Source organism: Hyla sarda, chromosome 1, assembly GCF_029499605.1.
Source record: "Hyla sarda isolate aHylSar1 chromosome 1, aHylSar1.hap1, whole genome shotgun sequence".
In the NCBI taxonomy this organism is placed as follows: Eukaryota; Metazoa; Chordata; class Amphibia; order Anura; family Hylidae; genus Hyla; species Hyla sarda.
This window is the reverse complement of record NC_079189.1, coordinates 331,560,670-331,578,133: the sequence shown is the minus strand read 5'-3', so window position 1 is coordinate 331,578,133 and position 17,464 is coordinate 331,560,670. Positions and strand designations below refer to the sequence as shown.

The following is a 17,464-nucleotide window of genomic DNA, read 5'->3' as shown; positions in this document are numbered from 1 at the left end:
TCTTCGTACAGCAGTCATGAACTGGTAAACTAGAAGCATCTGTAAAAATGTAAAGAGGAGATCAGCTTTCTGAAAGCTTCGGCCCCAGAGTAATGAGGTGCAAATGATAGCGCTGCACAAGCAGCACCCACCCCTCCTGCGGTGTGAGAAGATTGCCGCTAATAAACATTAATATAGAAAGCACTGTTAATATCATACAGAACATGGAAACCTTTGAAAACATTTCCGCAATTTACAACCCATTAAAAAGGCAGACAGGAATCTGTCCTGTTACTATAGCTTGCTTGTACCAATTCAGCTACTTCTGTTTAATTGTGTCACCCATGCTAAGTGCCATGCATATTATATAGATGAATTAAGGTCATAGATATTTACCATATTTAGTTCAATAAGAAAATATATATTTGTTTTTTTTATAACTTTTCTTAAATAAATACTGTATGTTATTGCTTACATTTTTGCACACTGACTAATTTTTTAATTCAGTCGAGGCTTGTTCTGAATTGAATGAAATTATCATGTGGCTCGTGTGGTTTCTGATTTCATTTCAATGTAAAAAATGCATCCAGCATCCAGATTACTGCGCTGCATCCCAGTATGTACAAATATACAAGATTAGCTTTGGTAAGGTTTTCTGCTGTGATTCCTGTTAAATAACTGTATAACATTGGGTTACCAAAACGTAATTCACTTTAACCCCTTAAGGACACAGGTCATTATGGCCCTGAGGACATAGCCTATTTAAATTTTTGTGCTTGCACAACCAATTTTACTTTGTGATGACCTTTCATTTTGCCTAAACAAAAAAAATATAAAATGAATACATCTTGCGTTTTTTCATGAAATACCACCATATCCTTAGCCTGTTGCAATTTTGGAAAATTGCCCCTGACCCGAAAAACATCATGAAAAACTACATGGGTAAAGAAAAACACATACACAAAAAATGGTGTTTTACATTTCCCTATTAAAGGGGTACTGCCGTGGAAAACTTTTTTTTTTAATCAACTGGTGCCAGAAAGTTAAACAGATTTGTAAATCCATTCTATTAAAAAATCTTAATCCTTCCATTACTTTTTAGGGGCTGTATACTAAAGAGAAATCCAAAAAAGAAATGCATTTCCTCTGATGACATGACCACAGTGCTCTCTGCTGACCTCTGCTGTCCATTTTAGGAACTGTCCAGAGCAGCATGTTTGCTATGGGGATTTTCTCCTACTCTGGACAGTTCCTAAAATGGACAGCAGAGGTCAGCAGAGAGCACTGCGGTCATGACATAAGAGGAAATGCATTTCTTTTTTGGATTTCTCTTTAGTAGACAGCCCCGAAAAAGTACTGGAAGGATTAAGATTTTTAAATAGAAGTGATTTACAAATCTGTTTAACTTTCCAGCACCAGTTGACTTAAAAAAAAAAGTTTTCCACGGGAGTACCCCTTTATCTCCCATCTAATATCTGGCTTCAGCGTATTTGGTCCACCAAAATTTTTTTTGGGTGCCCGGGAGAGGGCAGGGTCTACTGTAAAGTTGTGTCAATCAGAAAAGTAGGACAACATAGGGAAAGAAGTCCCTCTGCATTTATATATAGGGACTGATATATTTTTAGCAAAGAGAAGGAAAATGTCCAGCAGTAAGAAATGTTTTCCCTATGGATAGGGGATTTTTTCCTGCTGATAGGGGATAATGTCTGATTGCGGGGGTCTGACCGCTGGGACCCCCCACAATCTCCCGAATGAGGCCCATACTCTGCTCAAGGAAATTATGTTTTGCACCCAGCAGGTCAGCTGGTGAAAACACGCCCCCTACATTAATCTCTATGGGAGACGCGGAGACACATGTCTCTGCCTCTTCCATAGAGATGAATAGAGGGGCCGTGTTTCCACCAGCTGACGTGCTGGGTACAAAACTTCTCTAACAGAGCAGAGCCGGGGCCAAGCCGGGGCCCCATACGGGGAGTCGTGGGGGAGTCCTAGTGGTCGACCCCCACAATCCTGTGTATAGGGGAAAGATTTCCTGAGAACATTTGTCCAATTAGAAACTTCTAAGGCCTCAAGTTGTTAAAGGGGTACTCTGGTGGAAAACTTTTTTTTTTTTAAATCAACTGGTGCAAGAAAGTTAAACAGATTTGGAAATTACTTCTATTAAAAAATCTTAATCCTTCCAGTACTTATTAGTGGCTGTATACTACAGAGGAAATTATTTTAGGATTTATTTTCTATCTGTCCACAATGCTCTCTGCTGACACCTCTATATCAGGAACTGTCCAGAGCTGGAGAAAATCCCCATAGCAAACATATGCTGCTCTGGACAGTTCCTAAAATGGACAGAGGTGCCAGCAGAGAGCACTGTGGACAGACAGAAAAGAAATCCAAAAATAAAATAATTTTCTCTGTAGTATTCAGCAGCTAATAAGTACTGGAAGGATTAAGATTTTTTAATAGAAGTAGTTTACAAATCTGTTTAACTTTTTTGCACCAGTTGATTTAAAAAAAAAAAAATGTTTCCACCTTTAACCCCTTAAGGACACATGACGTACTGGAACGTCATGTGTCCACTCCCGATCTATAACGCGGGGCCACGGCGTGGCCCCGCGTCATAGCGGTTCGGGCCCGGCCTCTAACAACGGCCGGGACCCGTGGCTAATAGCGCGCGGCATTGATCGCTGTGCCGCGCGCTATTAACCCTTTAGACGCGGCGTTCAAAGTTGAACGCCGCGTCTAAAGTGAAACCGAAAGCATGCCGGCTAGCTCAGTGGGCTGTTCGGGATAGCCGCGGTGAAATCGCGGCATCCCGAACAGCTGACAGGACAGCGGGAGGGCCCTTACCTGCCTCCTCGCTGTCCGATCGCCGAATGACTGCTCAGTGCCTGAGATCCAGGCATGAGCAGTCATGCGGCAGAATCATCGATCACTGGTTTCTTATGAGAAACCAGTGATCAATGTAAAAGATCAGTGTGTGCAGTGTTATAGGTCCCTATGGGACCTATAACACTGCAAAAAAAAAGTGCAAAAAAAAAGTGAATAAACATCATTTAACCCCTTCCCTATTAAAAGTTTGAATCACCCCCCTTTTCCCATAAAAGAAAAAACACAGTGTAAATAAAAATAAAAATAAACATAAATGGTATCGCCGCGTGCGGAAATGTCCGAATTATAAAAATATATCGTTAATTAAACCGCTCGGTCAATGGCGTGCGCGCAAAAAAATTCCAAAGTCCAAAATAGTGCATTTTTGGTCACTTTTTATATCATGAAAAAATGAATAAAAAGCGATCAATAAGTCCTATCAATGCAAAAATGATACCGTTAAAAATTTCAGATCACGGCGCAAAAAATGAGCCCTCATACCGCCCCATACACGGAAAAATAAAAAAGTTATAGGGGTCAGAAGATGACAATTTTAAACGTATAAATTTTTCTGCATGAAGTTATGATTTTTTCCAGAAGTGCGACAAATTCAAACCTGTATAAGTAGGGTATCATTTTAATCATATGGACCTACAGAATAAAGGTAAGGTGTCATTTTTACCGAAAAATGTACTACGTAGAAACGGAAGCCCCCAAAAGTTACAAAATGGCGTTTTTTTTTTCAATTTTGTCTCACAATGATTTTTTTTCCCGTTTCACCGTAGATTTTTGGGCACAATGACTGACATCATTACAAAGTAGAATTGGTGGTGCAAAAAATAAGCCATCATATGGATTTTTAGGTGCAAAATTGAAAGAGTTATGATTTTTTAAAGGCAAGGAGCAAAAAACGAAAATGCAAAAACGGAAAAACCCCCGGTCCTTAAGGGGTTAAGATAAGCAGGTACTGTATATAGAAGAAAGAAGACGTAGCACTCACCCAGTAATGGATCAAGCATATTTAGGGGATGTTCACACTGAGGAATTCAAAAGGAATTCACAAGAAATAATTTCGGTCAGGAAATTGTTGCTTTCTCTCATTTTATCAATCAAGCAGAATTTTTGTGGAATTTGAGCGGAATTTGAGCGGAATTTGAGCGGAATTTAAGTGGAATTTGTGTGGAATTTGAGCGGAATTTCCACGCGGAAATAAAGAGGAATGAAGGAGGAGGCTATTCAATTCAACTTTTTTGGATTCCGCTTGAATTTCGCTTGAAATGGGTTTCATCAGGGAAAAAAAGTTTGGGGTTAGGAAAGTCCATTAAAGTCAATGGAACTTCCATTGTAATGTGATTTGGAGCAGAATGAGCGAGCAGAATTACTCGAGTAATTTCCTCTCCAGCTCTTCAGTGTGAACATACCCTTAGACTTTATTGTTCCATCAGGACTGAAAGATGGAATGTAGATCATGTGCAGGGAAAGAGAGTGTCTTCTTTCTTCTATATATCTGCTTGTGAAGTACAATGTATCTGCATGCCATGACGTTGTGAGTACCCCCATGGATAAAAAGGACGCTGTTTCCTAGTGGCCATTATATTTGTTTTGGAGGAGCGGTGCCTGGCTTAGTTTCTCTTTTGCATCTCTCTTTAAGATAGGCAATTTTCAAAACACATCTTATTTTTAGAAGATCTCACAGATGCTTAGAAACTTTGGGGGGTATGTATGAAGGATTTTACCCTGTTTTTTTGACTGTGATTTGTCTCAAATTTCCTTTTATGTCACTTTTTGCGACAAACAATTGCGCCAAATGGTTTAGAACAAAATCACTGATTTCACGTTGTTAGTCGTGATTTCAGTTACAATCATTCTTTGGTCTGGAATTCATTTATTGCGACTTTTCGTTTAGGCGCAAATACCTTCATTTAGGCACAAATCTACACCATGAATAAAGTGACAGAGAAAATAGCTACAACAATAGAATGTCCCAAAGTCAGATTTACTGCCTGGAATTCTGGGGTCTGCGCCTTTTGTAGGGCTACATTTGTGCCAAAATTACAAACTTGCGTACGACAATTGATGTTGGGGCAAATATGCTCCATTTGACGCAAAAAAACATACATAAAATTACACATTGCTACACCATTATTGATACATGTCCCCCTTTATCTTCTGAACTATTCCCTTTACCTAATTTTGGGAGAAGGCACTACACAAAACTCAGTGATAACATTTAAACCACTGACAAAGAAAGTTGAAAACACAGATCATCTTGTGACAGTCAGTTCATAACCCCTTCACAGAAAAAGGATGTATATTTATGTGCTCTACATGCTCAGGGTGTATGGAACATGGTCACATGCTGAGTGTGCTTCATACCAGTATGAGCTGAATGTGCTTCATACCAGTAAGTACTGGCTGCTATCTGTATCCACTGCTAATTATAGATATCAGTGATCATGCCACAAACCCTTTAGATGCCACCATTAATGCCCTTTGCTGCATCTAAAAGTTTAAATTACAATTGCGAGTGGGTTTGTGGGACTGATCGGGACCTCCACAGTGCAGTTTCAGATTTGGCTGTTTCAATCAGTTAAAATGGAAGTCGGGGGGCTTTGCCTTATCTCCATGACGCCGATAGTCTCTCTTGTGATACAGTCTGCCTTAGGCAGACTGTACAAGCAGAACGCTGATAGTACCGATTGCTTATAATAGTCCCCTATAGGGATTTAAAAAGTGTAAATACCGTATATACTCGAGTATAAGCCGACCGGAGTATAAGCCGAGACCCCTAATTTCAACCCAAAATCCCAGGAAAAGTTATTGACTCGAGTATAAGCCTAGGGTGGGAAATACCTCATCCCCCCCTGTCATCATCCAGACCCGTCATTAACATCCTCATCATCATCCCCTTGTCATCATCCCACACATCCCCCCTTCATCATCCCCTTATCATCCCACACATCCCCCTTCATCATCCCCTTGTCATCATCCCACACATCCCCCCTTCATCATCCCCTTATCATCCCACACATCCCCCTTCATCATCCCCTTGTCATCATCCCACACATCCCCCCTTCATCATCCCCTTATCATCCCGCACATCCCCCCTTCATCATCCCCTTATCATCCCACACATCCCCCCTTCATCATCCCCTTATCATCCCGCACATCCCCCCTTCATCATCCCCTTATCATCCCACACATCCCCCCTTCATCATCCCCTTGTAATCATCCCCACCCCCCTTCATCATCCCCACACCCCCCCTTCATCATCCTCTTCTCATCATTCGCCCTCAGTGGTCTTCAACCTGCGGACCTCCAGAGGTTTCAAAACTACAACTCCCAGCAAGCCCGGGCAGCCATCGGCTGTCCGGGCTTGCTGGGAGTTGTAGTTTTGAAACCTCCGGAGGTCCGCAGGTTGAAGACCACTGCGGCCTTCAACATCATCCAGCCCCCCTCTCACCCCCTTTAGTTCTGAGTACTCACCTCCGCTCGGCGCTGGTCCGGTCCTGCAGGGCTGTCCGGTGAGGAGGTGGTCCGGTGAGGAGGTGGTCCGGGCTGCTATCTTCACCGGGGGCGCCTCTTCTCCGCGCTTCCGGCCCGGAATAGATGCGTTGCCTTGACAATGACGCAAATGATGCACCTCTGCGTCGTTGTCACGGCAACGTGACTATTCTGAGGCCGGGCCCGAAGCACTTAGAAGAGGCCTCCCCGGTGAAGATAGCAGCCCGGAACCACTATCCCACCGGACCACCTCCTCACCGGACAGTCCTGCAGGACCGGACCAGCGCCGAGCGGAGGTGAGTACTCAGAACTAAAGGGGGTGAGAGGGGGCTGGATGATGTTGAAGGCCGCAGTGGTCTTCAACCTGCGGACCTCCGGAGGTTTCAAAACTACAACTCCCAGCAAGCCCGGACAGCCGATGGCTGCCCGGGCTTGCTGGGAGTTGTAGTTTTGAAACCTCTGGAGGTCCGCAGGTTGAAGACCACTGCGGGTGGGGGAGTTCACTCGAGTATAAGCCGAGGGGGGTGTTTTCAGCACGAAAAATCGTGCTGAAAAACTCGGCTTATACTCGAGTATATACGGTAATAAAAAAAAAATTTAATATAAATAAGCCCCACCCGTAATAAAAATTTAAATCACCAAAAATAAAATAATTAAAACATTTAGAATTGTCTGAAATATGAAAATATAACATTAATGATTCTGCATAAAAAAACGGTATAAATAAAAAAATAATTAGAATTGCAATAAAAACGGATAAAAAGTTCCCCTAAAAAAAGGTCAGGTGTTCCTTGTATGCAGCCATTACTACCTACCTAAAAGTGGTCCAAATATTGGGCTACCAACAGGGTCATAGATGCCCAAGGGCCATAGATGCCCAAGGCTCATTGATGCATATGGGCAGCAAAGCCTAGCTCATTTGTTCACATAGTCCACAAAAGAGTTATTATAGCACAACAAGCTGAACAAGATAATGCTGTCTATGTTGGGTTTCAAAACACTTTGTACTCTACAGCCTCTTATATAGGTCTTGAGAAGTCTATGCCTAAGCTATTTTGGTGGCAAGAGGGCGATCAATACAATATGTAATCAGGCGATGTGGTCCTGCTAAAGGGTTAAATTGGCACTGTCAGATATAAAAACTTTTGATATGTTGTAAAGCATGCATAACCAATAGGTTTTGCAATTGCTTTCATAAACATTTTTTCAGTATTTCATACTGAAAAAGCCAGTCAAAAAACTACCTCCCTGCCTCCTGGAATACATACCAGCCTGGCTTTGTCCACTCGTCATCACCTATGTCATGGACCCACTTCATGATTGACAGGTCTGCAGATCTAAAGCTCTCACTGTCTGTGTTTACTTCACAGTCTCCTGTGAGAGGAGAAGAGGGGAGGGGCGGGAGTACACTGCTGCCTGTGAGCAGATGATGAAAGAAGCTGGTGACTGAAGATGGGGACTGAATGGGGGATTTTTTTGTTTAAAAAGCGTCCCTGCATGTACAAATGAGACTGAGAATGAATCAAGATAACAAACAGGAATATTACAAAACCAAACTCCATAACATGGAGGAACATGGGTCAGGACTCTAAACAGGAATACTAAATACACAGCATGGGTACAAGCAAGACTCACAGTGTGAACAAAGACTAAGATATGACAAGGTAATAAAAGTCGACAGATGTACATAAAATTAAACAGACCGAAATCAATATCATAAACAAGAATCAACCATGGTTAAAACTCAGACAAACAGACATAGCAAAGGTAAAACTACTAACCAGCACAGCAGTTAAGCAGAGCTCAGGTATACATAGCCCCACCCGAGTTCCCATTGGCTAATAGCATTAAATATTCCCTATCCGGGGGGATAGCACAGAAAACTGATCATACATAAAAACAAAGTCTGAACAGGGCCTAAAATGGAAAAAAGCAAAAACACAAAAACGGACATTACACTAGCTTCTACATTACTCCTCACTTGATCCTTCCTGTGTTCTTTTGACTTTTGGCTTTGTGACTCGACTATCCTTCCATCATCCATTTTTTGTACCACAAACTCTCTTGATTTTGATTCGGCCCTTCTGACTATGCTTTCTTGGCTTTATTTCCTTGTGTTTGCCTATTATCCCTTTGTTTCCTTACCTGCTATCCCGATATCTGTAGAGTGTTTTGTTTATTGCTTTGGACCTTGTTATGCCACTGCACTTATTCAGAAAAGGGACCGCTGCCCAGTTAAGGATCTATCATGCAGGGCAGATACTCAAGTATAGAGATGGGTGAATCGAAGCTGACGAAGTCGAATTCGTTCCAAATTTCATGAAAAATTAAATTCTGAAAGAATCCGAATTTCCTCGCGCTTAGTGGTAATGAATGGCTTCATTCACTACATTTTGTGCGGCCGGGGGGCTACAATGGTGACTACATGTGTGAGGACATGGGGAAAGGAAGTCTGGGAAGGCGGTATCACCCTAAATCACATGGTGGCATGCAGTCAATCGGCAGCCAGCCCTGTGATGTCACAACCCTATATAGTCTTTACAGTGGCGAATCCATTCACCTCAAGCACGCATTAATTCTGGCTAGAGAGAGAGCAGACGCTGTGTGGTCACTAATCAGTGTTACTGACAATACAGATCAGCACAGGGGAAATCCATTGACCCCCAAGCCCGCATCACTGCAGGCAGGCAGGGAGAGTTAACAAGTTCTTTCATAGTCTGCCAATTGAGATCACATAGGAAGCACTCCCCATTCAAAGACTGCAAGCAACCATAGTGCAGGCAAGGACAGTTCAGAGTGAGAGAGAGAGAGAGTTTTTTTCTATTGCAACCGTCCTGTGTACCCGGTGTATTACTGTAAAAAACCTCTTTAATCTCATCAATTGTGACGCCATATGGTCTCCCGACCCTGCTGCCAAATCCAGATTGTGTCAATGTGCCGCTCTGCGTCAGTTATTCTAATAGCTACGCCTGTAATCTGCATGTCATACTGAATAACAATATTATTTCACTACCCCCGCACACTCCCTATGCTTGTTATGACAAGACAAAGTGTTTTTCACCCCTATTGAAGCTCTCTGTAGCCCAGAAATAGCCGTTTTTAATAGTGATTCACCGCAAATATATTCGGATCAAACTGAATTATTTCTGAAAATTTTTGAAAAATTCAACCATCTCTTCTCAAGTAGGCAGGTAAAGTGGCTGTGAGTGAGCTCAGGGCTGCACATACTCTTATAGACAAAAATTTACCAAACCTCAAGAATACCAAAGGGACGATCGACATTTAGTATTGCTGGCAGTTAAAATATTGGCAGTGCCTTATTTATCTTTCTCAATTTCTGCCATTAGGGCCCAATGGTAGAAAATTATACCATCTATGCAATATTGCTCTGATTATTATGTTTTATATGCTTATGGGTTTTTCATAATCTATTTTTTAATTGTGTACCTGACTGGGTGGTATTCTTGAGGTGTGGTTAATTTTGGTCTATATTATTTATTACTTTTGATCGATGGGGATCAATCTTTTAACTTCATTAACCTCGGATAATTGGTTGTGAGCTGCACACATATATTTCCTGCACATATCCTTACCTTATGTGACATAATATTTGGCAGGTGGTTTTAATCTAATGGCTAATCACTGTATGTATTTAACTTTCTAAGATTTAAGTTCATTATGGATTTACTATGGGTAAATAGGGTCATTTTATACAAGATGAGCAAAAAAGGATGGTGCAAAAGTAAAGGCCGGTAGTTAAAGTAACATCAGTGGTAAATAGTCAGTGACTGCAAATCAAAGAAAGACTGGCTTAGTTGCCCATAGCAACCAATCACAACACAACTTTCACTTTCAAAAGCCAAATGTGGAATGTCCTTACATAGTGTGACATGAATGGTAAAATAATAGCAAGAAAATTTTGGAAATTACAAGAATGGGACATTTCATGTTGTGCGAATAGATTCGAAACCACTGGGTTTTGTCATTGAGAACGTCCGGGCCGCCAAAAGACTTCGGTATATAGTGAATAAAATTGGAGCCATATACAAGGGAAGTCCTAGAGCGTTGACCAGGCTGACTAGTATGCAACTGCAGGTGCAATAAACCACCTTATGGCATATCTTACAAAAATGTCTGCATTGTAAGTAATACAGATTCTTCAGGAGCTAACTGAAACCAGATTACAAAATGGTCAGCTGATTCCACCAAAATCGGCATGCACAGCCTACTTTTATGTTATGCGCATGTCCAACTTTATTTGTGAAATAGCTTCCTTGGCTAATTAAACTTGTATCTTTATGTTTTTCCGTTTTGTGTCATATTATATAAGCAATCTAGTTTATGGCACTAGGTAAAAAAATCAACATACCGTATTTATCGGGGTATACCACGCACCGGCCTATAACACACACCCTCATTTTACCAAGGATATTTGGGTAAAAAAAGTTTTTTTACCCAAATATCCATGGTACAATTAGGGTGCGTGTGTGCGCGTGTATACCCCGATATACCCCCAGGAAAGGCAGGGGAAGAGAGGCCGTCGCTGCCCGCTTCTCTCCCCCTGCCTTTCCTGGGGTCTAGAGCCCTGCTGCCGGCCCTTCTCTCCCGCTGACAGCCAGGGGGAGAGAAGGGGCAGCGGCACCCATTGCCGGCGCCGCTGCCCCCCCCCCCCCATCCCCGGTGGCATAATTACCTGAGTCGGGTCCGCGCTGCTGCAGGCCTCCGGCGTGCGTCCCCTGCGTCATTGCTATGCACGGCGCGGCGCACTGACGTCATGCGCCGCGCCGTTCAGCGCATAGCAACTACGCCAGGGGGTGAGAAGGGCCGGCAGCAGGGCTCTAGACCCCAGGGAAGGCAGGGGGAGAGAAGCGGGCAGCGACGGCCTCTCTACCCCTGCCTTTCCTGGGGCGGTATCGGCGTATAACACGCACATAGACTTTAGGCTAAAAATTTTTGCCTAAAAAGTGCGTGTTATACGCCGATAAATACGGTAATAATAATTTCTTAAGATTGTGACAAATAAATGTAATCTATTCATCAATTCCTTGCCCTCCCCTAAACATATGTGAATCCTAGGCGTTCCGCTGAAACAGTTTGAGGATGTTAGGGGACTTTGTAATAAAAGTGTTCTTATCTGATAACTAAATTACAGAATAAGCGATCCTGTTTGACAATAGCTATCCTTCTTAATCCAGAACAAATTAGTAACATATGTGGATACAGAACTAAAAATGATAACTCATTGAAACCTGAACCTACAAGGATTGTCTACAGAAACAAACTGGAGCATACATTGTTGTTGCCAGACTTTATACAAAGATCCAAGCTAGTAAATTGGATCATGGGACAGATTAGTGACACATGTATGGCAGCAAGAGGTGAGCAAAAGTCAGTACAGTTCCGTTTTTACAGGAAATTACCTATCTTTAATGGAAATTCAGAATTGTCCTGTCAACTCATCTTTGCAATATATTATAATATAATGTTACAAATGTTCTGCTTTCCGAAACAAATAATGAACTCAAAGGGAACTTGTCATTTCAATAGGTTGTTTTTAAAGGGAACCTGTCATCGCTTTTATGCTGCCTGAACCACCAGTTATCAATTGGGGCTAATGGGGTGGAGAGAAGCTGAAAGGGACTGCCCCAATGACTCGCTGTTCAGGCAGCATGAAGGTTATGACAGGTTCCTTTTAATACAGCTAATACATTTAACATATCTACAACTTATAGACACCAGAATATTCATTCCAGCCATTCATCTTCAAGAGGATATAAGAAAAACAAAAAGAGACCTTAATAATGTATGGACACTATAAAGCCCATAAGATTACAACTATCCTATATAAATCAGTTTGCCCCAGAAATGCTTGTTAGTTTACCCACACTAACCAGTTTTCAATGACCAATTTACAGTTGTAGGGTAGAACATATACTTAAACACCTGGCCATTGACATTCCTTCTTTCATGTTTCAGTCCAAATGTGTTGAACAAAATTTGTATATAGTGACTGTTAAACATGAAAAGTTTCTTACAACGGAAAATGTATTTGACTTTATAGAGTTTGCGTGCCTACAAGTTAGCCTTGTCAAAAGCCAGCCTTCCAAGGACGAGGTACTGCATGCCCAAGAGAGGTGTGGTGGCTCTGCAGCCGCTCGGTCTTGTCATAACAGATAGGTTCAACATGACATTTGGTTTTCATCTGCCTGCAGACATCTGTTCCATCATCACTCCTGCTTAGAGTGGTATTAATGGAAATATAATGAATAAATGTGCTGTTTTATACCTGACAATTATCCCAGTGTGGGACCCCATCTGCTGCATCACTTGGTTTTTCCACACGTTTTCCTCACTCCCTGATATAAAAGTTGCTTACTAGAATATATATATATATATATATATATATATGGAGAGAGAGAGAGAGAGGCATATTATTGCAAATCATTTTAATTTAAACATTTTAACTCCACTCTCCACACCCTCTTTATTTCATTTGATATGTTTCTTGAAAGTATATAAAGGGGTACTCCGGTGTAAAACTTTATTTTTTTTTGTTTTTTTAAATCAACTGGTGCCAGAAAGTTAAACAGATTTGTAAATTACTTCTATTAAAAAATCTTAATCTTTCCAGTACTTAGCTGCTGAATACTACAGAGGAAATTCTTTTCTTTTTGGAACACAGTGCTCTCTGCTGAATTATGAGCACAGTGCTCTCTGCTGACATCTCTGTCCATTTTAGGAACTGACCAGAGCAGCATATATTTGCTACTGGGATTTTCTCCTACTCTGGACAGTTCTTAAAATGGACAGAGGTGTCATCAGAGAGCACTGTGCTCGTGATTCAGCAGAGAGCACTGTGTTCCAAAAAGAAAATAATTTCTTCTGTAGTATTCAGCAGCTAATAAGTACTGGAAGGATTAAGATTTGTTAATAGAAGTAATTTACAAATCTGTTTAACTTTCTGGCACCAGTTGTTTAAAAAAAAAAAAAAAGTTTTCCACTGGAGTACCCCTTACAGTACGTTACAGTATAAATAAAGTTGCTTTTAAAATTTATAAATATGTATTATTTCTCTAAGGGTATGTTCCTATGGGCAAAAAAAGCCTCACAAACAGCTAAAACGTGGTTTCTCAGCTCCCATTGACTTCAACAGGGAATGGTAAAAAAAAAAACATAAAGACAATGGCGCTCAATCGAAGTAGGAAAAAAAGGAAACACCTGAAAAGCCACATTTTAAACCACATCAAAAGAAGCATTGAAATCAGGTAGTTTTTGAAGTAGTTTTTGCAGGTTGATTTTTAGAAGCTTTTCTTTTTCTTCAAACCGTGTAAACATACCCTTATAATGGTTGGACACTAAAGATGGGTTCTCCATAGATTAAAATGGATAATTACTGTGAAATATAGTTTGCATTATTTTACATACAATTTTAATACTTAAAATTGGTATGCAGTTAGGGCCTCATTTAAAATAAATAAACTACAGAAAAAACATGGCTCTTACGTAACTAGGTATTAAAAGAAAACTCTGATTTGATTGGCTGCTGGTGATAAAACCTGGGATGCATTGATCTAAATTATCACTAGGCCACAATGATGCAGCCTATAGGGAGAAAGCTCACACACCATGATTTCTATTGGTAGAAATGTCCTACAGATTCTCAGAAGAAATCTAAAGCATCATTTCTGAAGAACTGTTCCACTAAATGACTTAAAGAGTTATTCCAATCTGACAAAGTGAACGCATACTCCTGAGATTTGCCTTCCCATAGTGATTGAAGGGAAGGGGTGAGGGTCCAACCTCCTGGACCTCAAAAAATCATAAAAATAAAGGAGCTGCAGTGCTGGTGTTTGCATTGTGGCCTCTGACTATTTTTCGCCACCCCGCTGATGCACATTGGCACACTGAGAAGGAAAGTGACAACCATATTGTATTAGCACCAAATGCCCTATAAAGTTTGACAAAGTTGGCAAAAGCAAAAAAAAAAAATTCTAAAAAAAAGGTTTTTAAAGGCTAGTAAATCCCCCCCCCAAAAAAAAAAAAAAAAAAAAAAAATGTGTGTGTAGATACCCCAGACTTGTGAAAAGTTTAGATCACTCCGGGTCTCAATCCTAAGGCTTGCTGCAATTGTCAGTAATAGCTGGGTGAAGCGCACTTCACTTCCTGGCCGCCTGCCTGATTCGACTCCTTTACTAATGTTGTGAAAGAGTTGGATTTGATTGACAGCCGGGGAGATAAACATGTGCTGCTGTGCACTCCACCTGGCTATTACTCCCGATCGCAGTGGGTCTCAAGACTGAGATCACATGTCAAACGTTTTTACAAATGAAACTATCTCTTGAAATATGATTTGTTGGTCTGGTCAATAAAGCCACTATTTTTCCATGCCGGCGTTGATACATAAAGCCTCCCATATTTCCTTACTATAATGTCTGTCATTGGTCAAGTTTACAAAGACCAATTGCATTTTCACATAATGTAGGTTCTATGCCAACAGCTGTTTAGTTCTCCAATGTGCATACTTCTTATCCTCCAGCATTCTGTATTGTTGAGAGACTATTAAAACTGGATCATGACATCGTTAGATTATTCGGTCCTCTCAATATTAAGTGCATTTTATAGATGTAGATGAACACGGCACTGAACAGTTGCTTGCCAGAAACCAAATGAAATACAGTATCACTGGCAGCCTAATCCCAGCACTGATGGCACTTCTTGTCAGTTTTAATATGTCATAAAGGATAGAACGTTTAGGATGTACAGCGTTTACATGACGGGAATGTAAATGTGTTGTACAACTGGTAACAATATTATCTAATAGAATCGGAAGAGGCTGATTACAGTAAGCAGAGATTTTCATCACTTCCTAGTTATGAGATTATGTCATTTGCATCATAAATAAGGGATTATTGTTTTTACATTTTTAGCTCTTACAGTTCTCCTTGACTTTTACTGTATCCCAAATTGTTTGCTAAGTTTTCATGTCTCCTTACAAGAAGTATGGGGGGAGATTTATCAAAACCTGTCAAGAGGAAAAGTTGCCCAGTTGCCCATAGCAACCAATCAGATTGATTCTTTCATTTTTAACAAAGCCTCTGCAAAGTGAAAGAAGCAATCTGATTGGTCGCTATGGGTAACTCAGAAACTTTTCCTCTGGACAGGTCTTGATAAATCTCCCCCTATATCTTTTTCATTGATGGTTAATGTCCACAGGTAGTGTTCTTTTATTTTTCTAGAATGATGGACTTGTAATTAGATATAATATATAAAATGTGTAGATAGTACACATAACTGTCAGAATTTGGGAGGACTAGTTTGGGCTTCCAGCTGTGTAGTTGACATCATATTGCATGGTGTGTTCACTGCAGGACCTGCGGCTTCACTGAGAGGAGACCTGTGACCTCCGCCCACGTGCAGCGCAAGCGCCAATGACGTCACTCATCGGCGCCTGCACTGTAGCGGGAGAAGAACGCAGCCAGCTTGTGCTGCCGAGGAGATCCCTGCATGGGAAATAGGTGAGTAAAAGTTTGTTTTTTTATTCACCCTGGCATCAGCAGAGCTGGGGAGGGAAGGTGATGATGATGATGATGAGGGGGGGGAGTGCAAGTGATGATGATGATGATGATGATGAGGGGGGGAGTGCAAGTGATGATGAGGGGGGAGTGCAAGTGATGATGATGATGATGATGATGGGGGGAGTGCAAGTGATGATGATGAGGGGGGGAGTGCAAGTGATGATGATGATGAGGGGGGGAGTGCAAGTGTTGATGATGATGATGGTGATGATGATGGGGGAAGTGCAAGTGATGATGATGATGATGAGGGGGGAAGTGCAAATGATGATGAAGATGAGGGGGGGTGAAAGTGATGATGATGAAGAGGGAGTGCAAGTGATGATGATGATGAGGGGGGAAGTGCAAGTGATGATGATGATGATGGGGGGAGTGCAAGTGATGATTATGATGGGGTGGTAGGGGCAGTGCAAGTGATGATGATGATGATGAAGGGGGGAGTGCAAGTGATGATGATGAAGGGGGTGGAGTGCAAGTGATGATGATGATGAGGGGGAGAGTGCAAGTGATGATGATGATGAGTGGGGGAAGTGCAAGTGATGATGAGGGGGGAGGGAGTGCAAGTGATGATGATGAGGGGGGAGTGCAAGTGATGATGATGATGGGGGGGAGAGTGCAAGTGATGATGAGGGGGGAGGGAGTGCAAGTGATGATGATGAGGGGGGGAGTGCAAGTGATGATGATGATGATGGGGGAGTGCAAGGGATGATGATGATGATGAGGGGGGAGTGCAAGTGATGATGATGATGATGGGGGGAGTGCAAGTGATGATGATTAGGGGGAGAGTGCAAGTGATGATGATGATGGGGGAGTGCAAGTGATGATTATGATGGGGTGGTAGGGGCAGTGCAAGTGATGATGATGATGATGATGAAGGGGGGAAGTGCAAGTGATGATGATGAAGGGGGGGTAAGGGGAGTGCAAGTGATGATGATGAGGGGGAGAGTGCAAGTGATGATGATGATGAGTGGGGGAAGTGCAAGTGATGATGAGGGGGGAGGGAGTGCAAGTGATGATGATGAGGGGGGGGAGTGCAAGTGATGATGATGAGGGGGGAGTGCAAATGATGATGAAGATGAGGGGGAGTGCAAATTATGATGATGAGGGGGGAGGAGTGGAAGTGATGATGAGGATGAGGGGGGGAAGTGCAAGTGATGATGATGAGGGGGAGAGTGCAAGTGATAATTATTAAGGGGGGGGAAGTGCAAGTGATGATGATGAGGGAATGGGGAAGTACAAGTGATGATGATGATGATGATGAGGGGATGGGGAAGTACAAGTGATGATGAGGTGGGGAGGGCAAGTGATGATGATGATGAGGGGGGGACATGCAAGTAATGATGATGAGGGGGAGTGCAAGCCATGGTGATGATGATGATGAAGGGGAAGAGCAAGTAATGATGATGATGATGATAAGGGGGGAAGTGCAAGTGATGGTGATGATGATGAAGGGGGAAGTGCAAGTGATGATGATGATTAGGGGGGAAGTGCAAGTGATGTGATGATGATGAGGGGGTAAGTGCAAGTGATGATGATGGTGATGA

General features: G+C 41.9%; 1 protein-coding gene and 1 long non-coding RNA gene across 5 annotated transcripts in view; one reads left to right on the top strand and one right to left on the bottom strand.

Moving 5' to 3' along the window:
• The window catches only part of LOC130273235 (uncharacterized), a 238,802-nt gene extending 226,079 nt beyond the window's left edge, over positions 1 to 12,723 (bottom strand). The window contains exon 1 of the long non-coding RNA XR_008843922.1: positions 12,635 to 12,723. This is a non-coding gene — a long non-coding RNA (uncharacterized LOC130273235). The remainder of the gene's footprint in view (positions 1 to 12,634) is intronic.
• The window catches only part of BNC2 (basonuclin 2), a 634,266-nt gene that overhangs the window by 149,855 nt on the left and 466,947 nt on the right, over positions 1 to 17,464 (top strand). The window lies entirely within an intron of this gene.